The sequence below is a fragment of the Mesoplodon densirostris genome, chromosome 2, assembly GCF_025265405.1.
Source record: "Mesoplodon densirostris isolate mMesDen1 chromosome 2, mMesDen1 primary haplotype, whole genome shotgun sequence".
Taxonomy (NCBI): domain Eukaryota; kingdom Metazoa; phylum Chordata; class Mammalia; order Artiodactyla; family Ziphiidae; genus Mesoplodon; species Mesoplodon densirostris.
The window spans coordinates 24,909,270-24,932,624 of NC_082662.1; positions in this window are offsets into that span (position 1 = coordinate 24,909,270).

The window sequence follows — 23,355 nt, forward strand, 5'->3', positions numbered from 1 at the left end:
TGGCTGAGCTCAGCATCCACGTGTGTCAATCAGGACTAATAACAGTATCAGCCTGAAAAAATTAATAGGATGAAATGAGAGCGTTTATAGACAGTGCCTGCTTCCCGACACGGGGAGGGTTTAGAATGCCAGCCCCTCTTCTTCTCCCTCCCAGGCTCCCTCCTGCCCCCCACCCCTCTTCCCAGCACAGCACAGATGTCACACTCACCCCACACCCACTGGGCATCATTTCTGGGACCAGCACTCAGCTCACCATGAGCGCTCTCATACAAGCCTGTGAAGTGAGATTTTATTATTAGTCTCATTTCATAAATGAGAAAACAGACTCAGAGCAGTGACATCAAACCACACAGCTGGTGAGGGACAGTGTGGGACTGAAACCCAGGCCTGTGGGACTCCAGTGCCCTGCGACATTTTCTTTACCAGCTCAGGTGTGGCCCAGGCTGGCCCCTTCTCTCCCAGCAGGGCTGCCTGGGGCCTGGCAGAGCCGCCTGGCCGTCCTCAAGCAGGAGGCTGACGGCAGGGCTGGACAGCAAACTCCTCCCGCCTCCAGCTGTTCTGGACCAACCCCCCACTTTCCCAAGTAGACATGGCTTCAGGGTCTCCCCAGGTGCAGATGGCACCACGTGGGGTCACAGGCCCTTCAAACAGGCAATTTACAAGCCTGTCACATAGACCTGTACGAGCTACACCAGGATCAATGTCAATGCCTCCCTGACTAAGATTATGCTCTTGAGCAGCTCCTTCCCCTTGGAGAGACCTGGGGCTCTGTCCTGTCAGTTACCCAGAGGTGGTGTCAGCTCGCACGGGGGTCTGGGGGAGGCAGGACAGGACTGTGGGCTCTGCCAGGCTGGCCATGGACTCGCGTCTCCTTTAAGAGCCGGGTTCTAAAGTTCCGACTCTGCCACTTAACTTCTCTGCACCTCAGTTTCCTCATTTGAAAAATGGAAATAATAACAGCACTGGCTCATGTGGTTGTCGCGCGGACCAAGTTAACACATGTAAAGAGCTTAGGACAAGGCCCCCAGCACGTGCCTTAAACAATCAGTGTGTGGTAGTTACAGTTAGTACCTTAAATGCCCCTTCCCTCCCCCCCAGCCCAGCCCCCCTGCTCTCATCCCATCCCACCTCCACCACCCACACTTGCTCCTGGAACCCTGCCCCCAGTCCTCTCGGGACACTGGCTCAGAGGCCTCGGGGTGAGACCCCAGGGATGGTTGCATTTCTCAGGGGCCTCTGGAAATCTGAGCAGTTTTTGAGGCCCACAGGGACGCTTAGAGAAGCTAAGTTACTCACCAGCTACTGAAGATCAGGACCCCAGGATGCATTAACTGTTAGGTGACTGAATCCTTCTCCCAGGGGCCACAGGATCTCAGCTAGAGCCTACCACTGGGATTGCAGGCTATGGAAGGGAAGCCCTCCTCTGCTGCAAGTAGACCCCCAACCTATGGGTCTGCCCACCATCTACCTGCCTGACCACCTCCTGCCAGCCTGCAGAGAGACTGTGCATTCATTCATTCAGCAATTCTTAAGGGAGATACAAGATGAAAATAAATAAAGCACTCCTTGTCTTCTAGAATTTTATAGACTGTTTCTTCCACTAATGCATCCTGGGGTCATGATTTTCACTAGCTGGTCTGAAGGTCAGGGAGGAGAAACTAGGTTGGACCTCAAGAAACACTTCTTGTGGGGAAGGGCAGTGCGGTGCAGTGGTTACAGGCACAGACTCTGAGGGTGACAGACCTGGACTGCATCCCAGTTCCACGGCTCACCAGCTGTGTGTCCTCAGGCAAGTAACTTAACCTCCCTGAGCATCATGCTCCTCACCTGGAAAGTGAAGGTAACAGTATCTGCCTTGCAGGCCCTCGGGGTTGACTGAGATGTGGCGAGGGAGGGGCCTGGCACAAGGTGAGCGCTCACTTCAGAGCAGCCTTTATTCTCTTGGAGGGAGTCGCGCTTTGGGGAAGGAACCAGGCAAATCCCAGCTCCACTCCTTCTTCCTCATTTGACCTCTCTGAGCCTCGGTTTCCTCATCAGTGAAATGAGGAAAACACAGCGTGACCCTTGGGAGGGGATCGGGGGAGGAGCTGGAGGAGGGGGAGGCGAATCGATCTGGACCCTGAAGGTCCAAACCCAACACTACCCTCCGCCACGGGAGCTGTCAGCCCCTCCTCCCGCCTTCTTCGTCTCCACCTTGGTGCTGGGGTCGCATGAAGGGCGGGTGGGGGAGATGTGCAGAGATGAAGTCCCAGTCATGCCCTGATCCAGCGTTTGATGCCTCAGTTCCCTGCCAAGTGTTGCCCCAGCTCTGGGGACCCCTCCAGTGATGGGGAGCTCACCACCCCCTGGACTGGGCGGCAAGAATCCCAGGGCACCAGGGGGGATGCGACAAGGAGCCCTGAGCTGCTGCAGCCTCCAGGCACCAGCCCTCTGCAGGGCGCAGCCGGCCCAGGGCCACATCCTGAGAGGTGCCCCCAGCGTCACAGGAGCAGTTTTCCCCAGTAACTCCAGGTACTATGGGAGAGAGGGAATCTGTGTGTTAGAGAGACAGTCAAAAAAAAATTTTTTTTAGTGATAAGAAAAGGGAAATCTAAAGTCTCCTGGGAAAAAACAGGACCCATTTTTCAACCTCTCTTTGAATCATCTGAAAAAAATTACACCTTAACCACAGTGGCTCTTTATTGATTCAGGGAGTAACAGAGCTATTAGCCCAAGACCCGCAAGGCAGGACCTGCAGAGCAGAGACCTCGGGCCCCCGCTGTGATGTCCAGGGGGCAGCTGACACCACATGCAGGGGACACTCTGCTCTGGAAGCCACCTCCAAGCTCTGCCTGAACTCACTGTGTGGCCTTGGGAAACCCCACTCCCTCTCTGGGCCTCTTCTCCTCCTTGTTCCTGAAGGGTGGGACCAAGGGGTCTCTGTAATTTATCCAGATCTGAGCTGATGTTCAGGATCTAGAATGGCCAAGGGGGCGAGAAGGGGCAGACCAGAGATGGGACAGAAGGTTGTAGACAGGAAAGACCAGAGGAACAGCCTGGGTGACCATGAGCCTCCCCCAAACCTGGCTCCCAGGTCCTGACTGCACTGGAGGCTTCACCTTCCACCAGGAACCGTGGGGGCATCCTCGAGCCCTCCCGCTCCCTCCCTGCTGCCCACGTCAAATCCACCTCCATTTCCATCTCCCCAGACCGCTGCCATCACCCTCTCTCTCCACCTCCATGGCCTCTTGCCACCCCAACACCTGCCATCATCTCCCATCTAGACCTTTTCTCAGCCTCCTCCCAGCCTCCTGCCCACCGTCCTCTCCTGACCAGAGGCTGCAAAGAGCAATTCACCGCAGAAATCCACTCAGGCCTCCTGAGTTCTGGCCTTTCCCCCGTGCGCTCAGGAGGAGGACAGAGCTGCTCCCTGTGGCCGACCTGGTCCAGTGGGGCCCAGCCCAGCCCCCCACCTCCAGCCTCACTTGCTTCCTCCTTTCCCATCACACCTCCACTCAGGCCCCGAATTCACCCCCCTCCCACTGCAGGTTTTTTGCACGCACTGGAGCACATCTCCTCCCCATCTCTCCAGAGTTTCCTCTCCTTGCCCCTCAGAACTCCTCAGGGAAGTCCTCCTCGACCTTCCTGCCAAGGTCAAACCCCGGCACAGGCCCCTGAGCCCTGGGAACCTCGTCCTGGGCACACTGGTCACAGGGCAGGTTCCAGGTCATTTGGGGACTGTCTGTGCCCCCACTGGGCTGTGAGCTCAGGGCTGGGAAGTGTCATTGTTTCGTTCACTGCCGTAGCCCCCAGAACAGGGCCTGGCACATCATAGGTGCTCAGTAAATACTGGTGGGAGGAAGGCATGGAGGGAGAAGAATCGGTGGAGTTTGCTCTGTTCAGAGAAGGTGCCTGGAAAACAGAAGAGACACAGGACTAAAGGATGGAGGACTAGGGGCTCCCGAGCCACAGCCAGGGACTCAGGGGACATCGTCTCCAGCCAGGAGCCCCTGAGGCCGAGTCAGGGGACAGAGGATGAGAGTTACTCTGGGAAGCCCCAGATGGAGGCCCGAGAGGCAGGAGGGCCAGGAGGGACACGGTCTCCCCAGAGGAACATGGTCTCTGCCCAAGTCTCCCATCTGCAGGAGGACCCGCCACTCTGACCACTTCCCTTCCCTGCTCCCGAACCATCCATGGCTCCCAGCACTGCCTGCTCAACCCACCTTCCCCGCCTCACCTCCCTCCATTAATCTACCACTTTCTTCAGCTCAAGTGTCACCTCTTCCAAGAAGCCTTCTCTGATTCCCTGTGCTGCTTGTCCCTCCTCCATTCCCAGAAAACCCAGCTGATGTTCCTCCTACAGAGCTCGTGTCAGTCTCACCACTAGATCGTGAGCTATTGGAGGTGACAGGAGGTTTTATTCTTCTCTCCCTCACCCTGGCACACAGCCCAGCACGCAGTGGCTCTCAAACTGGGCAGGACAAATGAATGAATGAATGAATGAATGAATATTACTAGCCTCCATTTATTCAGGACCTGCTGTGTACCAGGCACTGTGCTAACATTTTACAAGCATCATTTCATTTAATCCTCCCTACAACCCCTTGTAGAGTGTACTGATATATGCCCATAGTACAGACGGGGAAACTGAGGCTCGGGGGGTTGGGTCACTCACCAAGGTCACACAGCGAGTAAGCTGAGGCAGTAGAACCTCCCTGCTCAGCTCCATCCAATGCCTCTCGCTCTCCTCCTGAGCTGAGCCCACAGTTCATGGTCACATCCGGGGCTTCCCTGCCAATCCCTCCACTTACTGGGACCCACGATGGCTGCTTTGGCTGAAAGTCATGATCACAAACACCCAGCCTCAGTTCAACAAAGAAGGACCTGCCTTTTCCCAGTGCGTGTGCAGGCATGAGTGTGTCGCTTAGGGACCCCTGCATAAGTGACAGGTATGTTCATAAGAGACCCCTCAGTCCTACCTACGGACTCTCTCCATGCTTACCCAGGTCCATGTGGGTGCTGGCACCTCCCTCTCCATTGTTCCGGGAACATCACCTATAGATCATGAAGTCTGAGGCTGTAATGTCAGGGTCATTTGTATATCTCCAACAAGCCAGAGGCCACAGGGCTGTTCAGATCCCAGAGATTCTGGAGAGGGGAGGAAAATGCGCAGATGAAAACAGAGGGAGCACAGAGGAAATAGGATGTGCCAGGGAGATTAATCCACTGCTCAGACATGAAAGAAATATGTTTACTTATATTTTATTGCATCTCATTGGAATGTACACGTCATACTTAGCTGCTTGCAAGTCTCGGATTACTCAGAGAGAAAGCGAAATGAAAGACAAGAGAATAAAAACATGGACAAAAAAGCTCCTGAAATTGAAATCATTAAGAGAGAGAGTAATAAAAGCCAGACTTGAGACAAAAGCAGTCACTTGGCGCCAGGGCCCTCTCAGCACTGACACCAGGTCCCCAAGGCCACAGAGCCCAGTGCAAGCTGCCCAACAGCCCTGCAGTCCTGATCACTGGCATCAGGGAAAGTCCCAGGCCAGATCAGGAAGCTCTGCTGTCCTAGAGCTGCTCCCTACTTGCTATGTGACCAGGGCAGGTCACTGCCCCTCTCTGAGCCTCATTCTCCAAGGATGAAATGAGAGGCCTGAACCAGACACCTTCAGAGGCAATGGGAGGAGGGGGGGAGTGGTTAAAATAAGAGCCCTTCCTGAGGCTCAGGGAACCCCATAGACAGCCCCTGTTATGAGCTGAATTATGTGACCCCCCCATTCATATATTGAAGCCCTATCTAATCCCCAATTTGACTATACTTGGAGATGGCCCTTTAAGGAGGTAATTAAGGTTAAATGAGGTCATAACGGTGGGGCCCTAATCCAATAAGATGAGTGTCCTTCTAAAAAGAAGAAGAGACACTGGGGTGCACACACAGAGAAAAGGCCACGTGAGGACCCAGAGAGAAGGCGGCCGTCTGTGACCCAGAGAGAGAGGCCTCAGGAGAAATGACCCTGCCAGCATCTTGATCTTGGACTTCCAACCTCCAGAACTATAAGAAAATAAAATTCTGTTGTCTAAGCCACCCAGTCTGGTAGCCTGTTATGGCAGCCCTAGCTGACTAATACACCCCAATAAGACCCACTGATAGATCTGAACCAACGGTACCCAGCAATCAGGATGACATGCTGAGGACAGGTGGAGAGAGGTGGATGTTAGTACATTTGCCCGACCCTTATGCACCTTCTGTCTCCACCAGCGTCCCAGCCCCTGTGCCATCTGTGCCTCCCCCGCCAAAATTGCACCCAGGAAAGGCCCTGAAATCCCCTCTCACTGCAGAGTGATTGGCTGAGGAGGAGGAAGGAGGAGGGGCCTGGTCCCCCAGGGCAACAACTTCCATTTTCTAACAAATGGGCACTAAGAATCTCAGGCATCAGAGAGGGAAGACCTTGGTGGAAGGGAACCCTCCAGCTTCCTGGCCACTGATTCTGTCCACCCTCAAGGCCAGAAAATCATGGGGGATGCAAGGAGCTCAAGAGGGCCTGTTAGTGGAATGTCCAGGTGCTGCTGCTGGTGTACGTGTATGTGTGTTTTGAGAGAGACAGAGACAGAGACAGGGGGAGGGACAAGTACCGCAGTAATAGCACAGAGTGGGAGGCGACTCAGACACCTTTTTATCCCTGGTACCAATGATGAAGCCTCCTTAGCTGCCCAGAGCAAGAATGAGGCTCCCAGGCAGGCTGTGGAGACACAGTCAAGAACCAGACACAGCCCTGGCCTAGAAGAGCCAACAGCCTGGCTGAGGCCCCACTATGTCAGAACATGGTGACCACTGGGGACACAGGAATACAGACATGAACAAAACACAAAGATCTCTGCCTTCATGGCAAACCGTAGCCAACGTTTATTGAACAATTACTGCATTCTGAGCACCATACTAAGCCCTTTGCAGGACTGATCTACAAATTAGGTACTATCACTGTCCTCATTTTACAGATGAGGAAATTAAAGTTAAGTATCTTGTCCCATGTCCCACTCTATAAGTAAGTGCTGGCATCAGGATTCAGATCCAGGTTGGTCTGATCCAGTTGGGTTTCTAAACACAACATTATTAGTACTAATAGAAGCACCATTATTATCTCATTAGCACTATGAAGACAGACATCCCCATTAGCCTGGAATCACCAGATCATGATGAGAGTTGCTGGTGCTAACTGAGCTGGGTCAACCAGGTGCCCCTTTTGCTTGCTCAGCCTTTTACATCAGCAGCACGTAGAGAGCCTGGGAGGTGGGACCTTCCTTACTCCTGTCGCGTAGATGAGGAAACTGAGACCCAGAGACACTAAGGTATGTGAATATCCCAGCAACTAGTGAGTGGTTGAGCAGGGATTTGCATCTAAGAGTAGCTCCAAAGCCCTTAATTGAGGTCGAGAGAGGTTAAGCAACTAAAGTAATTAAACCCACGCTATCGACACTTGCACAGCCAGATGTCTTACGGTGGCCAATTAGACAATGTTCTGATGTCAGCATGTACAATCCTTGCTTCTTGCTGCCAAGTACCATGCCCTTGACACCCTTGTATCAGTTCCTCCCTGGGAGTTAGCACGTGCTGATACGTTCTCAAAAATGGAGCGAGGGTGTCTGTTGCAAACATCACTGAGTTATTTGAAATGGCTAGAAGTGTAAAGCTTTATTTTTGAAAGTCATGTCAAAACATTCCTAGGGTTGGGGTGGGCGAGCAGAATCAGAAAAAGGGACTCGGTCACAAGCATGCCGGTTCAGGAAGCCTCTGTGTGCCCACGAGCCTGAGACTCCACTCTCCTAGCAGAGACACCAGGGCAGCCAGAAAGCACCAGCACAAGGACCTGCCAAAGTCCAGCTCCCCACAGCAGGCACTGGGAAGCCCCTGACACCCTATCAGGCAGCCACAGAAGGAACTAGTGGGAACCATGGCAGCACCAGATAAACCAAGCAGACCACAATGACTCTGATAACTAAACTGCCACGGGACCACAGCCCACAGTTGTAGGTCAAGAACCCATGTGCCAAACCCAGACAGGGTGTTTGCCTGCTCAAATAAAAGATTTAGATAGGGAGGGCCTAGACTCCTCTGGATGATATAGCCACTGCAATAAGGCAACAAAAATAAATATAAGGCACATGGATTTGAAAGAAAGAAAGAAAACTGTCTCTATTCGGAGATGGTATGAGTCTCTTCGTAGAAAATCACAAGGAATCCACTAAAACCAACAAAATAACAACAACAAAAAACCTTCCCAGAACTGAGTTCAGCAAGCTCACAGTATAAAAGATCAACACACAAAAGTTAACTGTCTTTATTAGCAATGTATTTACTAACTGTATATACTAACAATGAACATGTGGAAACGGAAATTTAAAACACAATGACATTTACAGTCTCCAAAGGAAATAACATATTTAGCTTACACTTAACAAAGCATGTATGAGATCTGCATGCTGCAAATTACTGGAAAGAGCTTGGAAGTTATCATTCCCATCCTCACAATAAGAAAAAAAAGCCGGGCAAACTGAAAATCATCAATCATCTTCTGAGATCCATCAGAGAATTGAGGTCACAGACACACTGGTGCCCTGAAACCTGGAAAGGCAAGAGGATACCTAGAATCACAGCTTACCAAGGACGGAAGCCCTTAACTGGAGCCAGCAACTGTAGGAACACTTTAAAGTCAACATGATGAATTGCTGAGGTCTCATAGTCGACTAGCTGGGGAGCTAAAAACTCCAAGAAGGCAAGTCGTAAGGGGGACTCCCACACTTCTGTGAGTTTAACCTCCAGGAATCCCATAAGGTTTTCAATGTGAAGACAGGAGAATTCAGATGCACTGAAAGACTGAGACATAATTCTAGGACTGTAGAATGTTCCCCCTCCCCACACAACGCCACTTCAATAAGCCTTCTGTATAATAACGTAGCTAAAAGAATTGCAAGCCCCAGACGCTATTTAAGGAGACTCTAGGAAAAGTCAAGACAACAAGGACACAGGAGGAAATTTTAGCCTCTGATACTGGGACTACAGCAAATGTAAACACAGCCTAACTCCTAGCCAGATAAACATAAAACCTCCCATTAAACGCTGATTTACCTGGGTCCCTTTGACCTGACACATCATGTCTGGCTATCAACAATAAATTTCACTCAAAGGCAAAAAACACAGTCTGAAGAGATAAAGTAAGTATCCCAAGGAGGAGGGTATACAGGCATCCCCAGTGAGGTATTGTTGTTGTTTTTACAATAAAATAAGTCCAAATGCTCTCACCCTGATGTGAGGACAAGTGATACAGGATTCTCATTAGAAAGGGCATCAAGAAATATTTCAATATGGAAATCAATGGACGCTTGTGAAAAGAATTACCAGCTGAATAACGAGGATGGGCAAGTCAATAGAACTGAGAAAATATGGAGGAGAGAAGCCACAACTCACTCCCTGGTTACGGGGTCAGAGACACCAAATTGATTAAACAATGACACTGAATTATGAGGAAACATGCAACTTCTTAACAAAGACAGAAACCAACTAATGGGATAACGAATGATCCTCAAGGAGCATCAGAGCCTGCAGTCATCTGAGCACTTTCTAACCACATAAATGATTCCTAAAGGCCCCACCTCTGTCCTGATCGAGTACTAGGGCTAGGCCCTCAGCCAGGTCCCACCCTCACCATGTTCTCTGAGCTCAGTCTCCCCAGTGCCTTCTCTGGACCAGAGACCAGTCCGTCCTGCCCACCTGTCCACCCTCAATGTGTAGTCCACCCCTTCCAGGAAGTCTCCCCTGATTACTCCAGGCCCCAGTCACTCAACCTCTGACCTCAGTCCAAACAGCAGTACGCCCTGAACCATGTGCTGATATTTAGTAAGAGTTTGGGTAGTGGCTCTTTCTTGCAGGTAAGAACTTGGACTCTGGAGTCAGGAAGACCTGGGTTTACATCCCAGTTTTCTGAATGACCTTGACCAAGCTGTTACCAGCTCAGCCTCAGTTATCTCATCTGTCAGGTGAGGGTTATGATTTCCACCTCTCAGCAGATGTAATGAAATGCGGAATGTAAAGTGTTGTCATGATGCCTGACACTTAGGCAGTGCCCAAGAAATATTGGTCATGGTTATAACCGCACCTAACAGTGTACAGAGCACAGCCAGATCTGTTAGGGTCAAGTTCTCTCTCACATAGAAGGTGACCACATCTGGCATTTCTACAGCACTTTAAAGTTGGCAGAGCCCATTCACATCTTTTGTCTGTGGGGAACCTCAGATCCCCAGAGAGCAGGGAAGAGTGTGAGTCTGGGGCCAGAATCTCTGGGTTCAAATCCTGCCTCCACCACCTCCTAGTTACCCTGCGCAAGTTCTTTCCCCTGTTTGACCTTCAGTTTCCTCACCTGTAAACTGGGGCTAACAATGCTATCTCTTTGTAGGATTGTTATAAGGTCTATACATGTAAAGCATGTAGGACAGTGCCTGGCCTGTAAAAGTCCCTCCATCATGTCTGAGATCTTTATCATCCTCCCCATTTTACAGATGAGCAAACTGAGGCTCAGAGAGGCTAAGGCACATGTCCAGGACCACAAAGACGATGGCTGTCAGAGCCAGCTCTTTAACTCAGATCCATAGTGTCTGGACCCGCATCCCACCTACCATGTGTCAAGGGCTGTGCTGCTCCCTTTACGCCTCATCTCGTCCCACAGCCGTCCTCAGAGCAAAGTCTCCTCATCTCCCACTTCACAGGTGAGGGAACTGAGGGCCAGGGTGCACATGGAACTGGCCCAAGGTCCCACAGCCAGTAAGGGAAGAATCCTTCAGAATTCAGACCCAGGGCTCCCTGTTCCCAAACCCGCAATGAAGGCAGTTTCCTCCTCCCTTCCTTGTTCCCAGGCTGCAGGGAGACCAATGGGCCCCAGCTGAGGGGAGGGGGCTGCAGGCACAGGGGACCAGCTGGGGCCTGTAGGGAGGGCAGGCTGGGCAGCCACCCCCAGGGCTCCAGAGATCGCCTGAGTTCCGAACTTTGTCTGCCGGAAACTCTGCAGACTTCAATCCTTTGCAAAGCCAGAGCCTCCTCTGAGAGCGGGAAGGAGAGGGGAGAAGAACCCACTTTCTCTCCATCCTCTCCCTTTGGCATCTGCAGAGCTGTGCACGTGCATGAGAAGAAGAAGGTACATCTTCAAGGGCTCCAGCATAAACCCCACACAGATGGATTTTTCTGAACCTCATTATCTTTCCCTCCCAAGGTCAGAGGTGATGTCAATAACTTCCTGCCCACTGCCTGGTGCAGATCTGCGGCGAGGCCGCACGCCTGTTTTAGGAGCTGTAAATCCATCCTCTCTTCCCCTAGAAATCAATTGGAAACCCGGTTGCTAAATCCATCTAAATCCAGTAGTTCATGAGTCAAAGGCCCCTTCTGGGCTCATACTCAGCTGTCCGAGGCTCCATCTCCCCAGACCAGGTTCTATCCAGGGTCAGGGGAGCCGTGGGACCCACCGAGGCCAGGCCCAGAGAAAACCCCCCAAACCAGGTGGCAGTTGCTGCCCCAGCCTGCATCGGCCCTCACCAAGCCACCCAGGAGTGGGTGCTCTCACCAACCAGGCCGAGAAAAATTCCCAGCAAGTCTGCAGGGAGAGAAGCTGCCTGGTGCCAGAGTTTCACCCTCAGGCATATAACAAGCCCTTGTCAAGCACCTGCTCCAGAGAACACCCTGGTTCTGAAGTGGCCCAAGCATTTGACTTGGAGTCCCATCACTTTACAAAGCCAGAGGGCTTAAGGCAGCATCTCCTCCAGGTGGGGAGGCAGGAAGTGGAGCCTACTTCCAGCCCCTCTTCCCTGCGGCTCTAGAGAGCTGTGTGGTGCTGCGAGCAGCAGGGGCTGAAGACAGGGAGCCCTCCTGTGTGCAGGGCACATGCACGACATGCCTGAGGTCACACACGAGTGAGGCGCGGAGCTGGACTGAACCCAGGTCCACCGGGTTCCAGCGCTAATGCTCTTAACACTTAGGCGGCAGTCTGCAGATTCCCAGAAGAGGGTGGGATGTGCGGAGGATTGGGAGGGCCAGGCCTGAGAGCCCCAAGGTCCCGAAACACTCCTTGCTCCCCCCAAGTGGTGGGGGCACGTCTCGAAGCTTCTACTCCTCGCAGCGGCAGCTAGCGCCAGTAAACTACTCCCGGTAATGGAGATGTTTGCTTGGGGAATTAGGGAAGCAGTAAACAGAAGCCGGAGTAATTAACCATGGACTGTGGATGTGCTCAGCCTTTCAATGCTGCCACCCCTGCAGTGGCTTCCCCTGCAGTGAGGTGATACCACTGGGTGGCGTTTGTCTGCCGAGATGAGCAAATGAGAATCAGAGTCAGAGCCATGGAGAGTCAGGGGATGCTTGGGAGACCACTTAGTAGCATTCCCTCATTGGCCAGATAGGGAAAGCAAGGCCCTAAGAGGGAGAGACAGCTGCCCAAGGACACACAGCTGTCCTTGAGGGAATAGATGGAGCTCATGCCCTGCTCACTCTGAGTGCAGCTGGATCATCAACCCAACTTTGTGGTGTCCCTTTGCCCTGACCTCACCTTTGTAAATAGTCCATTTATTAAACTCTCCTCAGAAGCAGCTCGAGCCATCAACCGGTAGGAACACTTCATGGTGATTTTGAGGAACTGGAGGCTGAGTGAGGACTAGCTGGAGAGTGAGAAACTCAAGAAAGCCACAGAATGAGGAGCCAACACACTTACTAGAAAAGATAACATCCAAAAAACTGACCATACCGAATGCTAGCAAGGATGCTTGAGCGACAGGAATGCTCACTTATTGCTGATGGGAATGCAAAATGCACAGCCACCTTGGAAGACAGTTTGGCAGTTACTTACAAAGCTAAACATAGTCTTCACCTTATGATCCAGCAATCATGCTCCTAAGTGTTTACCCAATGATTTGAAAATTTATGTTCACACAAAAATCTGTACATGAATATTTATAGCAGCTTTATTCACAATCACCAAAACCTGGAAACAATCAAGGTATCCTTAAATAGATAAATGAGTAAATAAAATGTGGCATATCCACATAATGGAATATTATCCAGTGATAAAAAGAAATGAGCTATCAAGCTATAAAAAGATATAGATGAAACTTAAATTCATGTCACTAAGTGAAAGAAACCTGTCTTGAAAGGCTATATAATGTGATTCTAATTATATGACATTCTAGAAAAGACAAAACTATTAAGACAGTAAAAAGATCATCTAGTGGTTGCACAGGTTGGATAGATGAAGGACAGGGTATATTTCAGGATGTTGACATTATTCTGTATGATACTGTAATGGTGGATACATGCCATTATGCATTTATCAGAACCCATAGAACTTTACAGCATGGAGAGTAAGTCTTAGTGTATACAAATCTTTAAAACATCGTGTAGGTGGTCAGAGAATCTAACTGTATTGCAAATGTGGGAAACAACCTGAGTAAAGAGAGTGGAGGGGAAAAGTGCTGACCTAAGTAGCTTTGGAAATGAGTGGATTCTGAAAGACTAAGATAAAAGGAACTGTACATAAGAACTGTGTGCTGGTGGATAAAGTTGTTTCCCAAGGAGATACCAATTAACAATTCTGATACTGCCATGCATGTATGTATACTCTGGAATTGAACAATTAAGTAGATGAATGAGGGACTGTGGGAGCCAGATTTCTCACTGATAGAGTGGGATTTTGTATATAAGCAAGGGGAGGAGGCTGGAATGATTCATGAGGTTATGGATTAGAGTTGGAAACATCAGCACGAACTCTGTGTTGCTTAATATCAATACTGACAGCCTTAGGGGCTTCCCTGGTGGCGCAGTGGTTGGGAGTCCACCTGCCGATGCAGGGGACACGGGTTCGTGCCCCGGTCCAGGAAGATCCCACATGCCGCAGAGTGGCTGGGCCCGTGAGCCATGGCCGCTGAGCCTGTGCGTCCGGAGCCTGTGCTCCACAACGGGAGAGGCCACAACACTGAGAGGCCCGTGTACCGCAAAAAAAAAAAAAAAGAAAAATACTGACAGCTGTGTATAGAAATATTTTTGGACATGTGTATATAAATCAGTTAGCATACATCCGTATAGCTCTTTGCTCTATTAGTTGAGAGGGCCTAAAAGAAATGACACCCCAGTCACAACAAGCACAATTAATGGCCAGATCTTGGTCCCTCATGTCATTCTCCAATGAAACAAACCAGGATTCCTTAAAGAAATGGCTGATTCTAGGACGGGGGCAGGAAATATACAAAACAATCCTGGAGCAGATTGTAGGGCCAGAAAATAAGGAAGTGCCCCACAAAACTACAACAATAACAAAAAGCCACATTGATGGCGGTATGACAAAGGGACACAGGAGCCAACTGAAAGAGTTCCCAATGGTCAAAGTTAGAACAATTTGAACAGCAAAATAAAGTAATATTGGAATAAAACCCAAAGACTACAATAAATATCCATGAGCCCAGGCTGATATAAATGATTGAATAAGTTAATAAATAAATTAATTTATTTATTTATTTTGTTTTATTAATTTAATAAATTAATAAATTATTCATAGGAGACAAATCTGCCATGAAGAATTCCAAGTAATTTATGTAGATATTCTGCCCTCTTGGAGGGGCAGCATGGCTCTTACTCGTGTGTGGGCTGCACATAATGAGTTTCTTGCAAAGAGCACAGCATGGAAATGCATGTGGCGGGGAAGAATAACTTCACAGAAAAACCTGGCAAGCATCACCTTAGCCAGATGATCAGGGTCAACACCAAGAGTGATAGATCATGTTGATAATAGGTACCTTGGCAAAGCGTGATGAAAATGAGACTTTGTGGTCATCCTTCCAAAAATTCACAGCCCCAGTCGAGTCATGAGGAAAACATTAGGCAAATTCCAATAAAAGGACATCCAAAAATAAATTTGCCCAGTATTCCTCAAAAATGTCAAGGTCATCAAAACCAAGGAAAGTCTGAGAAACTGTCACAGCTAAGCCTTAAGGAGGCATGATGATTAAACACAATGTGGCATCCTGGACGGGATTCTGGACCAGAAAAAGGACATTAGGTAAAAACTATGGAAATCTGAAAAAAGTAAAGTTTAGTTGATCATGCTGTCCTAATGTTGGTTTATTAATTGGAACAAATATCCCAAAGTGATATAAGGTGTTAATGGTAGGGGAAATTGGGATATTTAATGAGTCTCTATACTACCTTCTCAATTTTTCAGCAAATCTAAAACTGTTCTAAACAGTAAATTCTATTTTAAAAGAAAAAATAGTTAAAGCTAAAGAAAAAATGAAGATTCTCAACACTCCACAAAGAACTATTTTTGACATTTCCATTTCCTTGCTTCCAGTACTCTGTTTTGAGCTTATAATTAAGTGTCCTGGCGTGTCCTTGGTTATGGTTTTGTCTTTTAACGTTATGGTTTTGAGCAATCACTGTGTTGTTACGAGTGTAACCTCATAGCTTATCTCACAGCTGCTTTTGTTCACGGTGGAACATTCTGCCAAGTGGATCATCTTGAGTTTAGTAACTGAAGTCCTCGTGTTGGGTTGATCTCAAATATTTGCTATTATAAGTAAGCCTAGAGACACAAGCTTCCAGAAAGGGATAGATGGGAGTCCTCAAGCCTCATTTTTCTTTCAAAAAATACCTAATGCATATGCTACCAGTTCACTGAACAGGCAGAATCTGATGGGGCACAAACAAGAATAGCATCAATTCCCCCAGCCCTGCCTTCAAACAGGCTCCCTCTGAGCCCCCTACTCACACCCAACGGGCACCATAGTTGCTTCAACCTTGAGCTCACCTTCAGCTGTAACAGCATCTTGTGGAATTAAGGCCTGCCCACTTATGAGCATGAAAAGATCCAGTCAGCCCCCCCCTCCCCAGCTCAGGACCCACCAGGGTTCAGAGACCCCAGCTGGGGAAGTGTGGAGGTGGAGTACAGGCTCTGCTCGTTCCCTCCCCTTTCCCCTCTAGGATCCTGGCAGAGGACGGGAAGACTTTAGGGAAAAGGGGAGCCATTTTACTCTTGGCTGATGCTGTCTGTGGTCCTCCTCCAGCTGTGGAGGTCCCGGGCACAGTGGGTGTGCACATGCCAGTTCTCTCCTGTGGCACAGATAGATGTGGTCATTGGAGCTACACTGTTCCGTGACAAAGGGCATGCTGATCTTTTGTGTGCCACCCCGAACCCAAAGGTCTTCCTTGTTCAGTCCACCCACTGCTGGGATCCCCTTCCCCCCCACCCCCACCCAAGAAGGGCTCCCAATGAGTTTGTTCAAGGCTCAGTGAAAGTCTGTGTCTTCCATGTGTGTCTTACTCCACTTGGGGCTGCTATAACAAAAGTATCATAGACTAAGTGGCTTATAAACAACAGAAGCTTACTCATTACTGTTCAAGAGGCTGGGAGGTCCAAGCTCAAGGTGCCGGCAGATTTGGTGTCTGGTAAGAGCCCTCTTCCAGGTTTATAACAGTCGTCTTCTCTTTGTGAGCTCACATGGCAGAAGGGGCAAGGGATCTCTCTGTATCTCTTTTAGAAGGACACTAATCCCATTCATGAGGCTCCACTCCCATCACCTAATCACCTCACAAAGCCCCACCTCCTAATACCATCACACTAGGGAGTTGGTATCAACACATGAGTTTTGAGAGGTGGGGGACACAAACATTCAATCCATAGCAACACGGACCACAGAAAATTCCCCTCCCCTCCACTCCCCACCTGGGAGCACAGCGGCCCTTCCCTGCCTCCTCATCCATCCCTGCCCTGTTGAACAGCCCTGGCCAACTTCCAACCAACCTCAGACCTTCCGAATTCTCCAAACATGTTGATGTAGGTGACTGTATCTCCCAGCAGTCGTCACATGAGGAAACGGAGGCACAGAGAGGTTAAATCCCACATATAACACAGAGGATCAACAGAGCCAAAAGTTTGCTCCCTGAAAAAATTTAAAAACAGAGAAGACTCTGACAAAATTGAACAAAAATAGAGAGAGAGTGACAGCACAGATAAGCTATATAAGCAACAGAAAAGGGAAATCACCACAGAAATTACAGAGATAATGCATGGAAATTTGCATGAACAACTGTATAATAAATTTAAAATTTTAGATTAGTAGAATATATTCCTAGAAAAATATAACCACCAAAACTGACCCACAGAGAAATTTTTTAATCTCCATAATTTTGTAATCATTAAATTGAATCAATAGTAGAAATCTTCCCACAAAGCACTTTATCCACATGGCTTTATAAGTGAGTTCTCCCAAACATTTAAGACAGAAATCATTCCCATTTTGTGCTAATACTTTCATTTATGAGACCAAAAAAACCTTAAATCCAAAGTCAGATCAAAAATGGGAATTTATGGAGCACACTCACTCAAAAGTGTGCATGCAAAATTGGCAAGAAAATTCCAGCAATGAATAAATTAGATAATATATTATGACCAGGTTTGGTTTTTCCTAGGAATGTGATGCTAGTTTAGCATTAGTTGATGAATTAATGTAATTGATCACCTTAGCAGATCTTTTAAAAGCATACAGTCATCTAAATAGATGCAGAAAGGGCATTTGATAAAAGTTGGCATTCATTCACAATAAAACTCTTAGCAAACTAGGAATGAAAGGAATAAAAGGGCTTCTGCCAAAAAGCCTGCAGCAAGCATCATATTTTGTGGTGAAATGTTGAAAGCTTTCCCTTTAAAATTAAGATCAGGAGCAAGACAAGGATGGCTGCCAACATTATTAATATTCAACATGGGAGGTCTTTTCTAGAGCACTTAAAAACAAAAAGAAATGAAAAGTATACAGGTTGGAAAGGAAAAGCAAAAACTGTCATATTTGCCTATGTTGTCATGTTTGCGTCTCTGGAAAACCCAAAAGAGCCCACAGATGATAAGAGAGTTTAACATATTTGCTGGATTCAAAATCAATATACAGAGATAAAGATGCCATTTCCAAGAGAAGAGAAATTTTACAAACTTTCTGAGGTCAATAAGAAACCTAACAAAAGTTGTAAAAAATTCATATTTGCATATGCCTGATATGAGCTTGGCATATTGTAGCACTTCACTGAATGTGTGTTTCTGTTTCCCCCCTGCCCTATACCTGAGATGTTTGCATTTTCGTCTTAAAGAAACATTATCGGATTTGGCAGAACAATTTGTGCAATGTTGAGCCTTACTGACCCCGTGTTCCATTAAAGATTAATATTTGCATAATGCATTTGCCAAACACCTTCACATTCATTATCTTGTGCCCCAGAGAAGGGGGTAATAATGATCGCATTTGCACTGGAGGAAAGTGACCGGCAGGATCTAGTCAGTTTGGCGTCAGATTTTGGTCCCAGGTCTGTCCTTGTTTCTATGGCCGTGGTGTTTCATCTGCCCTGCACCTGTTTACCTGGCTTATTCACTGAGTAACTACATGGGGACTTACTGGGCCCTGTGCCAGGTGCAAGAGGCACAGCAATGTGCCCGGTGGGCACGAAGCTTGTCTTCCTGGGGTTCCAGCTACTGGAAGGTCCATATCATCACACAACTGGATGGCACTGTGCTACATAAGATGCTGAACGCAGAGGAGGGGAGCAAGGCGGTTTCCTGGGGGAAGGGGCACTTAAATCCAAGCTTGAAAGACAAATCATCCAGAAATCAGGAGTGGGGAGGAAGTAGAAAGAGGAAAACAGGTATCCAGGCCGAGTAGACAGCATGTGCTTGGAGGAGAGAGAGCTGTTAAGGAACAGGTAGAAGTTGGTCCAGCCAGAATGTAAGGTACGCAGGCGAGGGGAGTGAGCAAGGAGATGCTCAGAAGCCAGCCATTCCAGGGCCCCGCACACTGGGCCGAAGAGTATGACCTTGACCTTAAGAGCAAGGGGCAGCCACTGAGGAGTAAACAAGGTTATGACAAAGCCAGACCTGTGCTTTAGAGGACAGAGTGGGCAGACTGGAGGGTGGGAGAGAGGAGGAGACCCTGAAGTCAGGAAGTTGGGTTGGGTCAGAGGAGAGCCTTGTAGGAACTGAGAGGACCCACTCTCTGCCATTCCAGAGACCTCATAACCTCATGAGCCCACTCCCAGCATCCATCCAGACTCTGGGCTGCAGCAACAGACACTAGTCCAGCAGCTGAGGCTTTAGAGGGGGAAGGTTGGCCCCAGAGCTGGAGAAGAGGCTCAGAAGTTCTCAGGACCAAAGAAAGAACAGCCAGAGCCAGGGCTCAGGCCACCATACTCTCTCCTATACTATCTTCTATCTCTGCTTGTCTCTTCCTCTTTCTGCAAAGTGGCCACCATTACTCCTACTGTACCCAGGGCATGCCCCAGGAGCCAGAAAAGTAGCCCCAAGCTGTTGCCAACCCCATGATCCCAAAGGCAATAGAGAACTTCCTCCAAAACTTACAGGAGAAAATCCCAGGGAGGAAGCCACACAGCATATGGGAGGCATTCTGTCCGATGGCTACACTACCTCACGCATAAAAACAAACCTTCCCCACAGGCACTGGCAATGTCCCTAGGAGCTGTCCGAGAACATGGCCTCAGACAGTGGACTATTAGGTAAAAGGCAGACCCCTTCCATCATTTCATGCTGCCTACAGCAAACAGTCCCCTGGCACCCACGACCCAGATCTTCCCCAGCCTCCTGTGGTCTCAGACAAGACCTTGCCTGGTAAACCCTCAACCCAGCAATGCCACGCCTAGGTTTCGATACTAGAGACAAATTCCCATGAGAACACAGCAAGGCTCGCACAGGATGTTCATTGCAGTGTAAGGACGTTCATGCAGAGGCCAAAATGGAAACAGCCTTAATATCCATTATAGGGAAATGGGGAAAGAAAAGGAGAAAGCAAAGGAAAGAGGGAGAGAGAGAGGGAGGGAGAGGGACAGAGAGGGAGAGGAGGGAAGGGAGAAAAGAGAAATAGCCAAGTATTTGAGATAAATTACTTCATTAAAACCAGTGAAGTCCCTCTCTGTATACTGACATAGAAAGATGTCTACGATATTGGTAAATTATTAAAAAGCTAGATGCACAAATACATATAATATGATAACTTTTATCTGTGATGTCCATTGCAGCACTATTTACAACAGCCAGGACATGGAAGCAACCTAAATGTCCATTGACAGAGGAATGGATAAAGAAGAAGTGGTACATATATACAATGGAATATTATTCAGCCATAAAAAGAACAAACTAATGCCATTTGCAGTGACATGGATGGACCTAGAGATTATCATACAGAGTGAAGTAGGTCAGAAAGAGAAAGACAAATATCATGTACTATCGCTGATATATGGAATCTAGAAAAAAAGGGTACAGATGAACTTATTTGCATAGCAGAAATAGAGACGGATGCAGAAAACAAACTTATGGTTACAAAGAGGGGAGAGAGGGTGGGATGAATTGGGAGATTGGGATTGACATAATACACTACTATATATAATACAGATAACTAATGAGAACCTACTTATAGCAAAGGGAAACCTACTCAGTGCTCTGTGATGACCTAAATGGGAAGGAAATCTAAAACATAGTGTATATATGTATACGTATAACTGATTCACTTTGCTGTACAGCAGAAACTAACAAAACATTGTAAAGCAACTATACTCTAATAAAAATTAATTAAAAAAATAAAATTAAATTAAGGCTGCATATGTGTGTGGTGTATCAATGCAAAGATAAGGGTCTGTGAGGGTTCCATATCACACCCATGTCAGTGGTATGAGGCAGATGGGCTTTGGAGGGGCACGCAGCACAGAGGTAGTTTTTCTCTGTATGACCTGCTTGAATATATAACAATAAGCAGGATTGCTTTAAGGCTTTGGATAATTAGAAATAATTTTAAATAAATGAGAGAAAACAAAATGGCAGGCAATGTTGCTTGTAAAGGCAAATTAGAAAAAAAGTCACCTAAATACAAAAATACATCTAGAGGGAACTAAAATAAATGATGGTGCCTGTTACAACAGAACACCAGGCAGCCAGTGAAAGAGATGATCTACATGGGGAGATATTCGCAAATGAAAAGCAAATTACAAATTAGTGTGTACCAAGTATTCTTATGTTGTAAAAGAAATAAAGTTTAGAATATGCACAGAAAAATATAAGCCATAGTGGAAAGAGTAGGACTTAGAAACCCACGGACCTGGGTTTCAGTCTCACTAATAGTTATCAGTGGAGTATTGTGGGGTTCACTCCACTGCTCTGAGTGTCAGTTTACCCATCCTGAAAATGAGAATAACAACAGTGTCTACCTCATGGGGTTGATGTGAGGATTAACTGAGCTAATGTAGCCAAAAGGCTTATCATGGAGAACACAAGACAGCAAGATGATGATGATGATGATGATGATGGTGGTGGTGGTGATGGTGATGATTTTCTAGTGTTTCATCCAGGAAGTAGTTTGAGACTAAGGGAAGGGAACAGGGCAATTTTTTTTCTTAAACATCTTTATTGGAGTATGGTTGCTTTACAATGTTGTGTTAGTTTCTGCTGTATAACAAAGTGAATCAGCTATTTTACTCTTTATACACTCTTACAATATTTGAATGTTTAACAGTGAGATTGTGTTACTCTCTACTCTGGACTGAATTGTGTCCCTTCCCCCAATTCTCACATGGAAGCCCTAACCCCACCCCACACTGTGATTGTATTTGGAAATGGGGCCTTTGGGAGGTAATTAGGGTTAGATGAGGTCATGAGGGTGGCACCCTCAAAATGAGGTTGGTGCCCTTATAAGAAGAGACACCAGACTGCTCACTCTTCTCTCTGTCTCTCTCTCTCTTTCTCTCACCATATGAAGGCATGGTGAGTAGGAGGCCGTTTACCAGCCAGAAAGAGATCCCTCAGCAGAACCCGACCATGCTGGCACCCTGATCTCAGACTTCCAGCCTCCTGAACTAAAGAGACAAATTGTTGTTTAAGTTACCCAATATATGCTATTTGTTATGGCAGCCCAAGCTGACTAAGACACTCTCAAAATTTAAAAATACATACGCTAATAAAGACTAAAGGGGGAAAATAACCTTGGCTCAGCAGCCGACTGCAATGTGTCTGTTCTGCTGGACTCTACACCCTGGCACTGCCCTCAGAGGAGACTGCTGGACCACCTTGTGGGTGAGTACACCTGACCACGTCCCCTCTCATCCTGAGAAAATCATATCCGCACAGTGATTATGGAGGAGGACCAGGAGATGTGCCAGGCTCTCAGAACACAGTGAGACAGAAAAAAATGATACCTCCCCCCCTGGGGGGGCTTGGGAGCCAGAGGACCGGCAAAGGTAGGTGGCAAGTGTTCTCCTGTCTCCTGCCAGCATCCTGTGATTTAATACAGTTTGGACATTTTTCCAGCTGAGTAACAGCCAGGGCTCCAGCCACATGAAATCAGGCAGATAAAAGCCGGAGCAAAGGGCACCGAGACCTTGGCTCCCTGTCATTCTGCCCCCAGCTCTGCCAGAGCCCAGCTGGCATATTAAATCGCTGAATCAATAAGGAAATGGATCAGGGCTGAAGGGAAAATAGAGGCTGAGAATTCCACAAAATTTCTCCTTCTTTGAGAGTCACATGGTTATGCTGTTGTACCTTCCGGCATCAGGGAGGCCCATCCAGCAACACAGAGGAGATCCCCAGCCACTGGCAGTGGATTCTGAGCACCTACTGTGTGCCAGGCCAACACAAGGCCCCAGGGATGCAGCAGCGACAAGACAGGCGAGGCCCTGTCCATGGATACCATCAGGATGACGATAATAAATCACAGTCCTTCATGCTCTCTGCTCTGTGCTCACTGCTCTCACCCATTTCTCTTAACCCTTGCAGCCGCTCTATGAAGGAGGATTACTGTCATCCTATTTTACAGAAAATGAAACTGAGTTTCAAAAAGACGTCACCCACTGGGATATGACCTATGTAACAGCAGAGTCAGAACGAGAGCCCAGGTCCATCTGTGCCGAGGGTATGCCCTGGCTCACCACACAGTGTGGCCTCCGTGGCATACACTAGAATATTCTAGAAGTGAGATCCAGGCCCAAGGTCTCCCCATAGTCAGGGACAGACCCCAAGTGCAATTCCTTGCACACACCCGGATAGGGGCTGGACAGGCCTTAAAGTGGTGTCTTAAATATAATGTCAATCCTGACCCCATGCCTCCTCCCTGCAGCCACTGTCTCCTTTATCTGTTCAACCCCACCCTCTTGGCTTTAACTCTTTATGCATCTGTGTTGCTGATTCACCATGGGGTCCGGGAGGGAGTACCCAGCACAGGGCCTGCACACAGTAGGGCAGATGGTGTGCGGTTCTGAAAGGGGCCTGGAGTCCCATGGGAAGGGGGGAGACAGGGTCTCAAGTCCCATCTTTG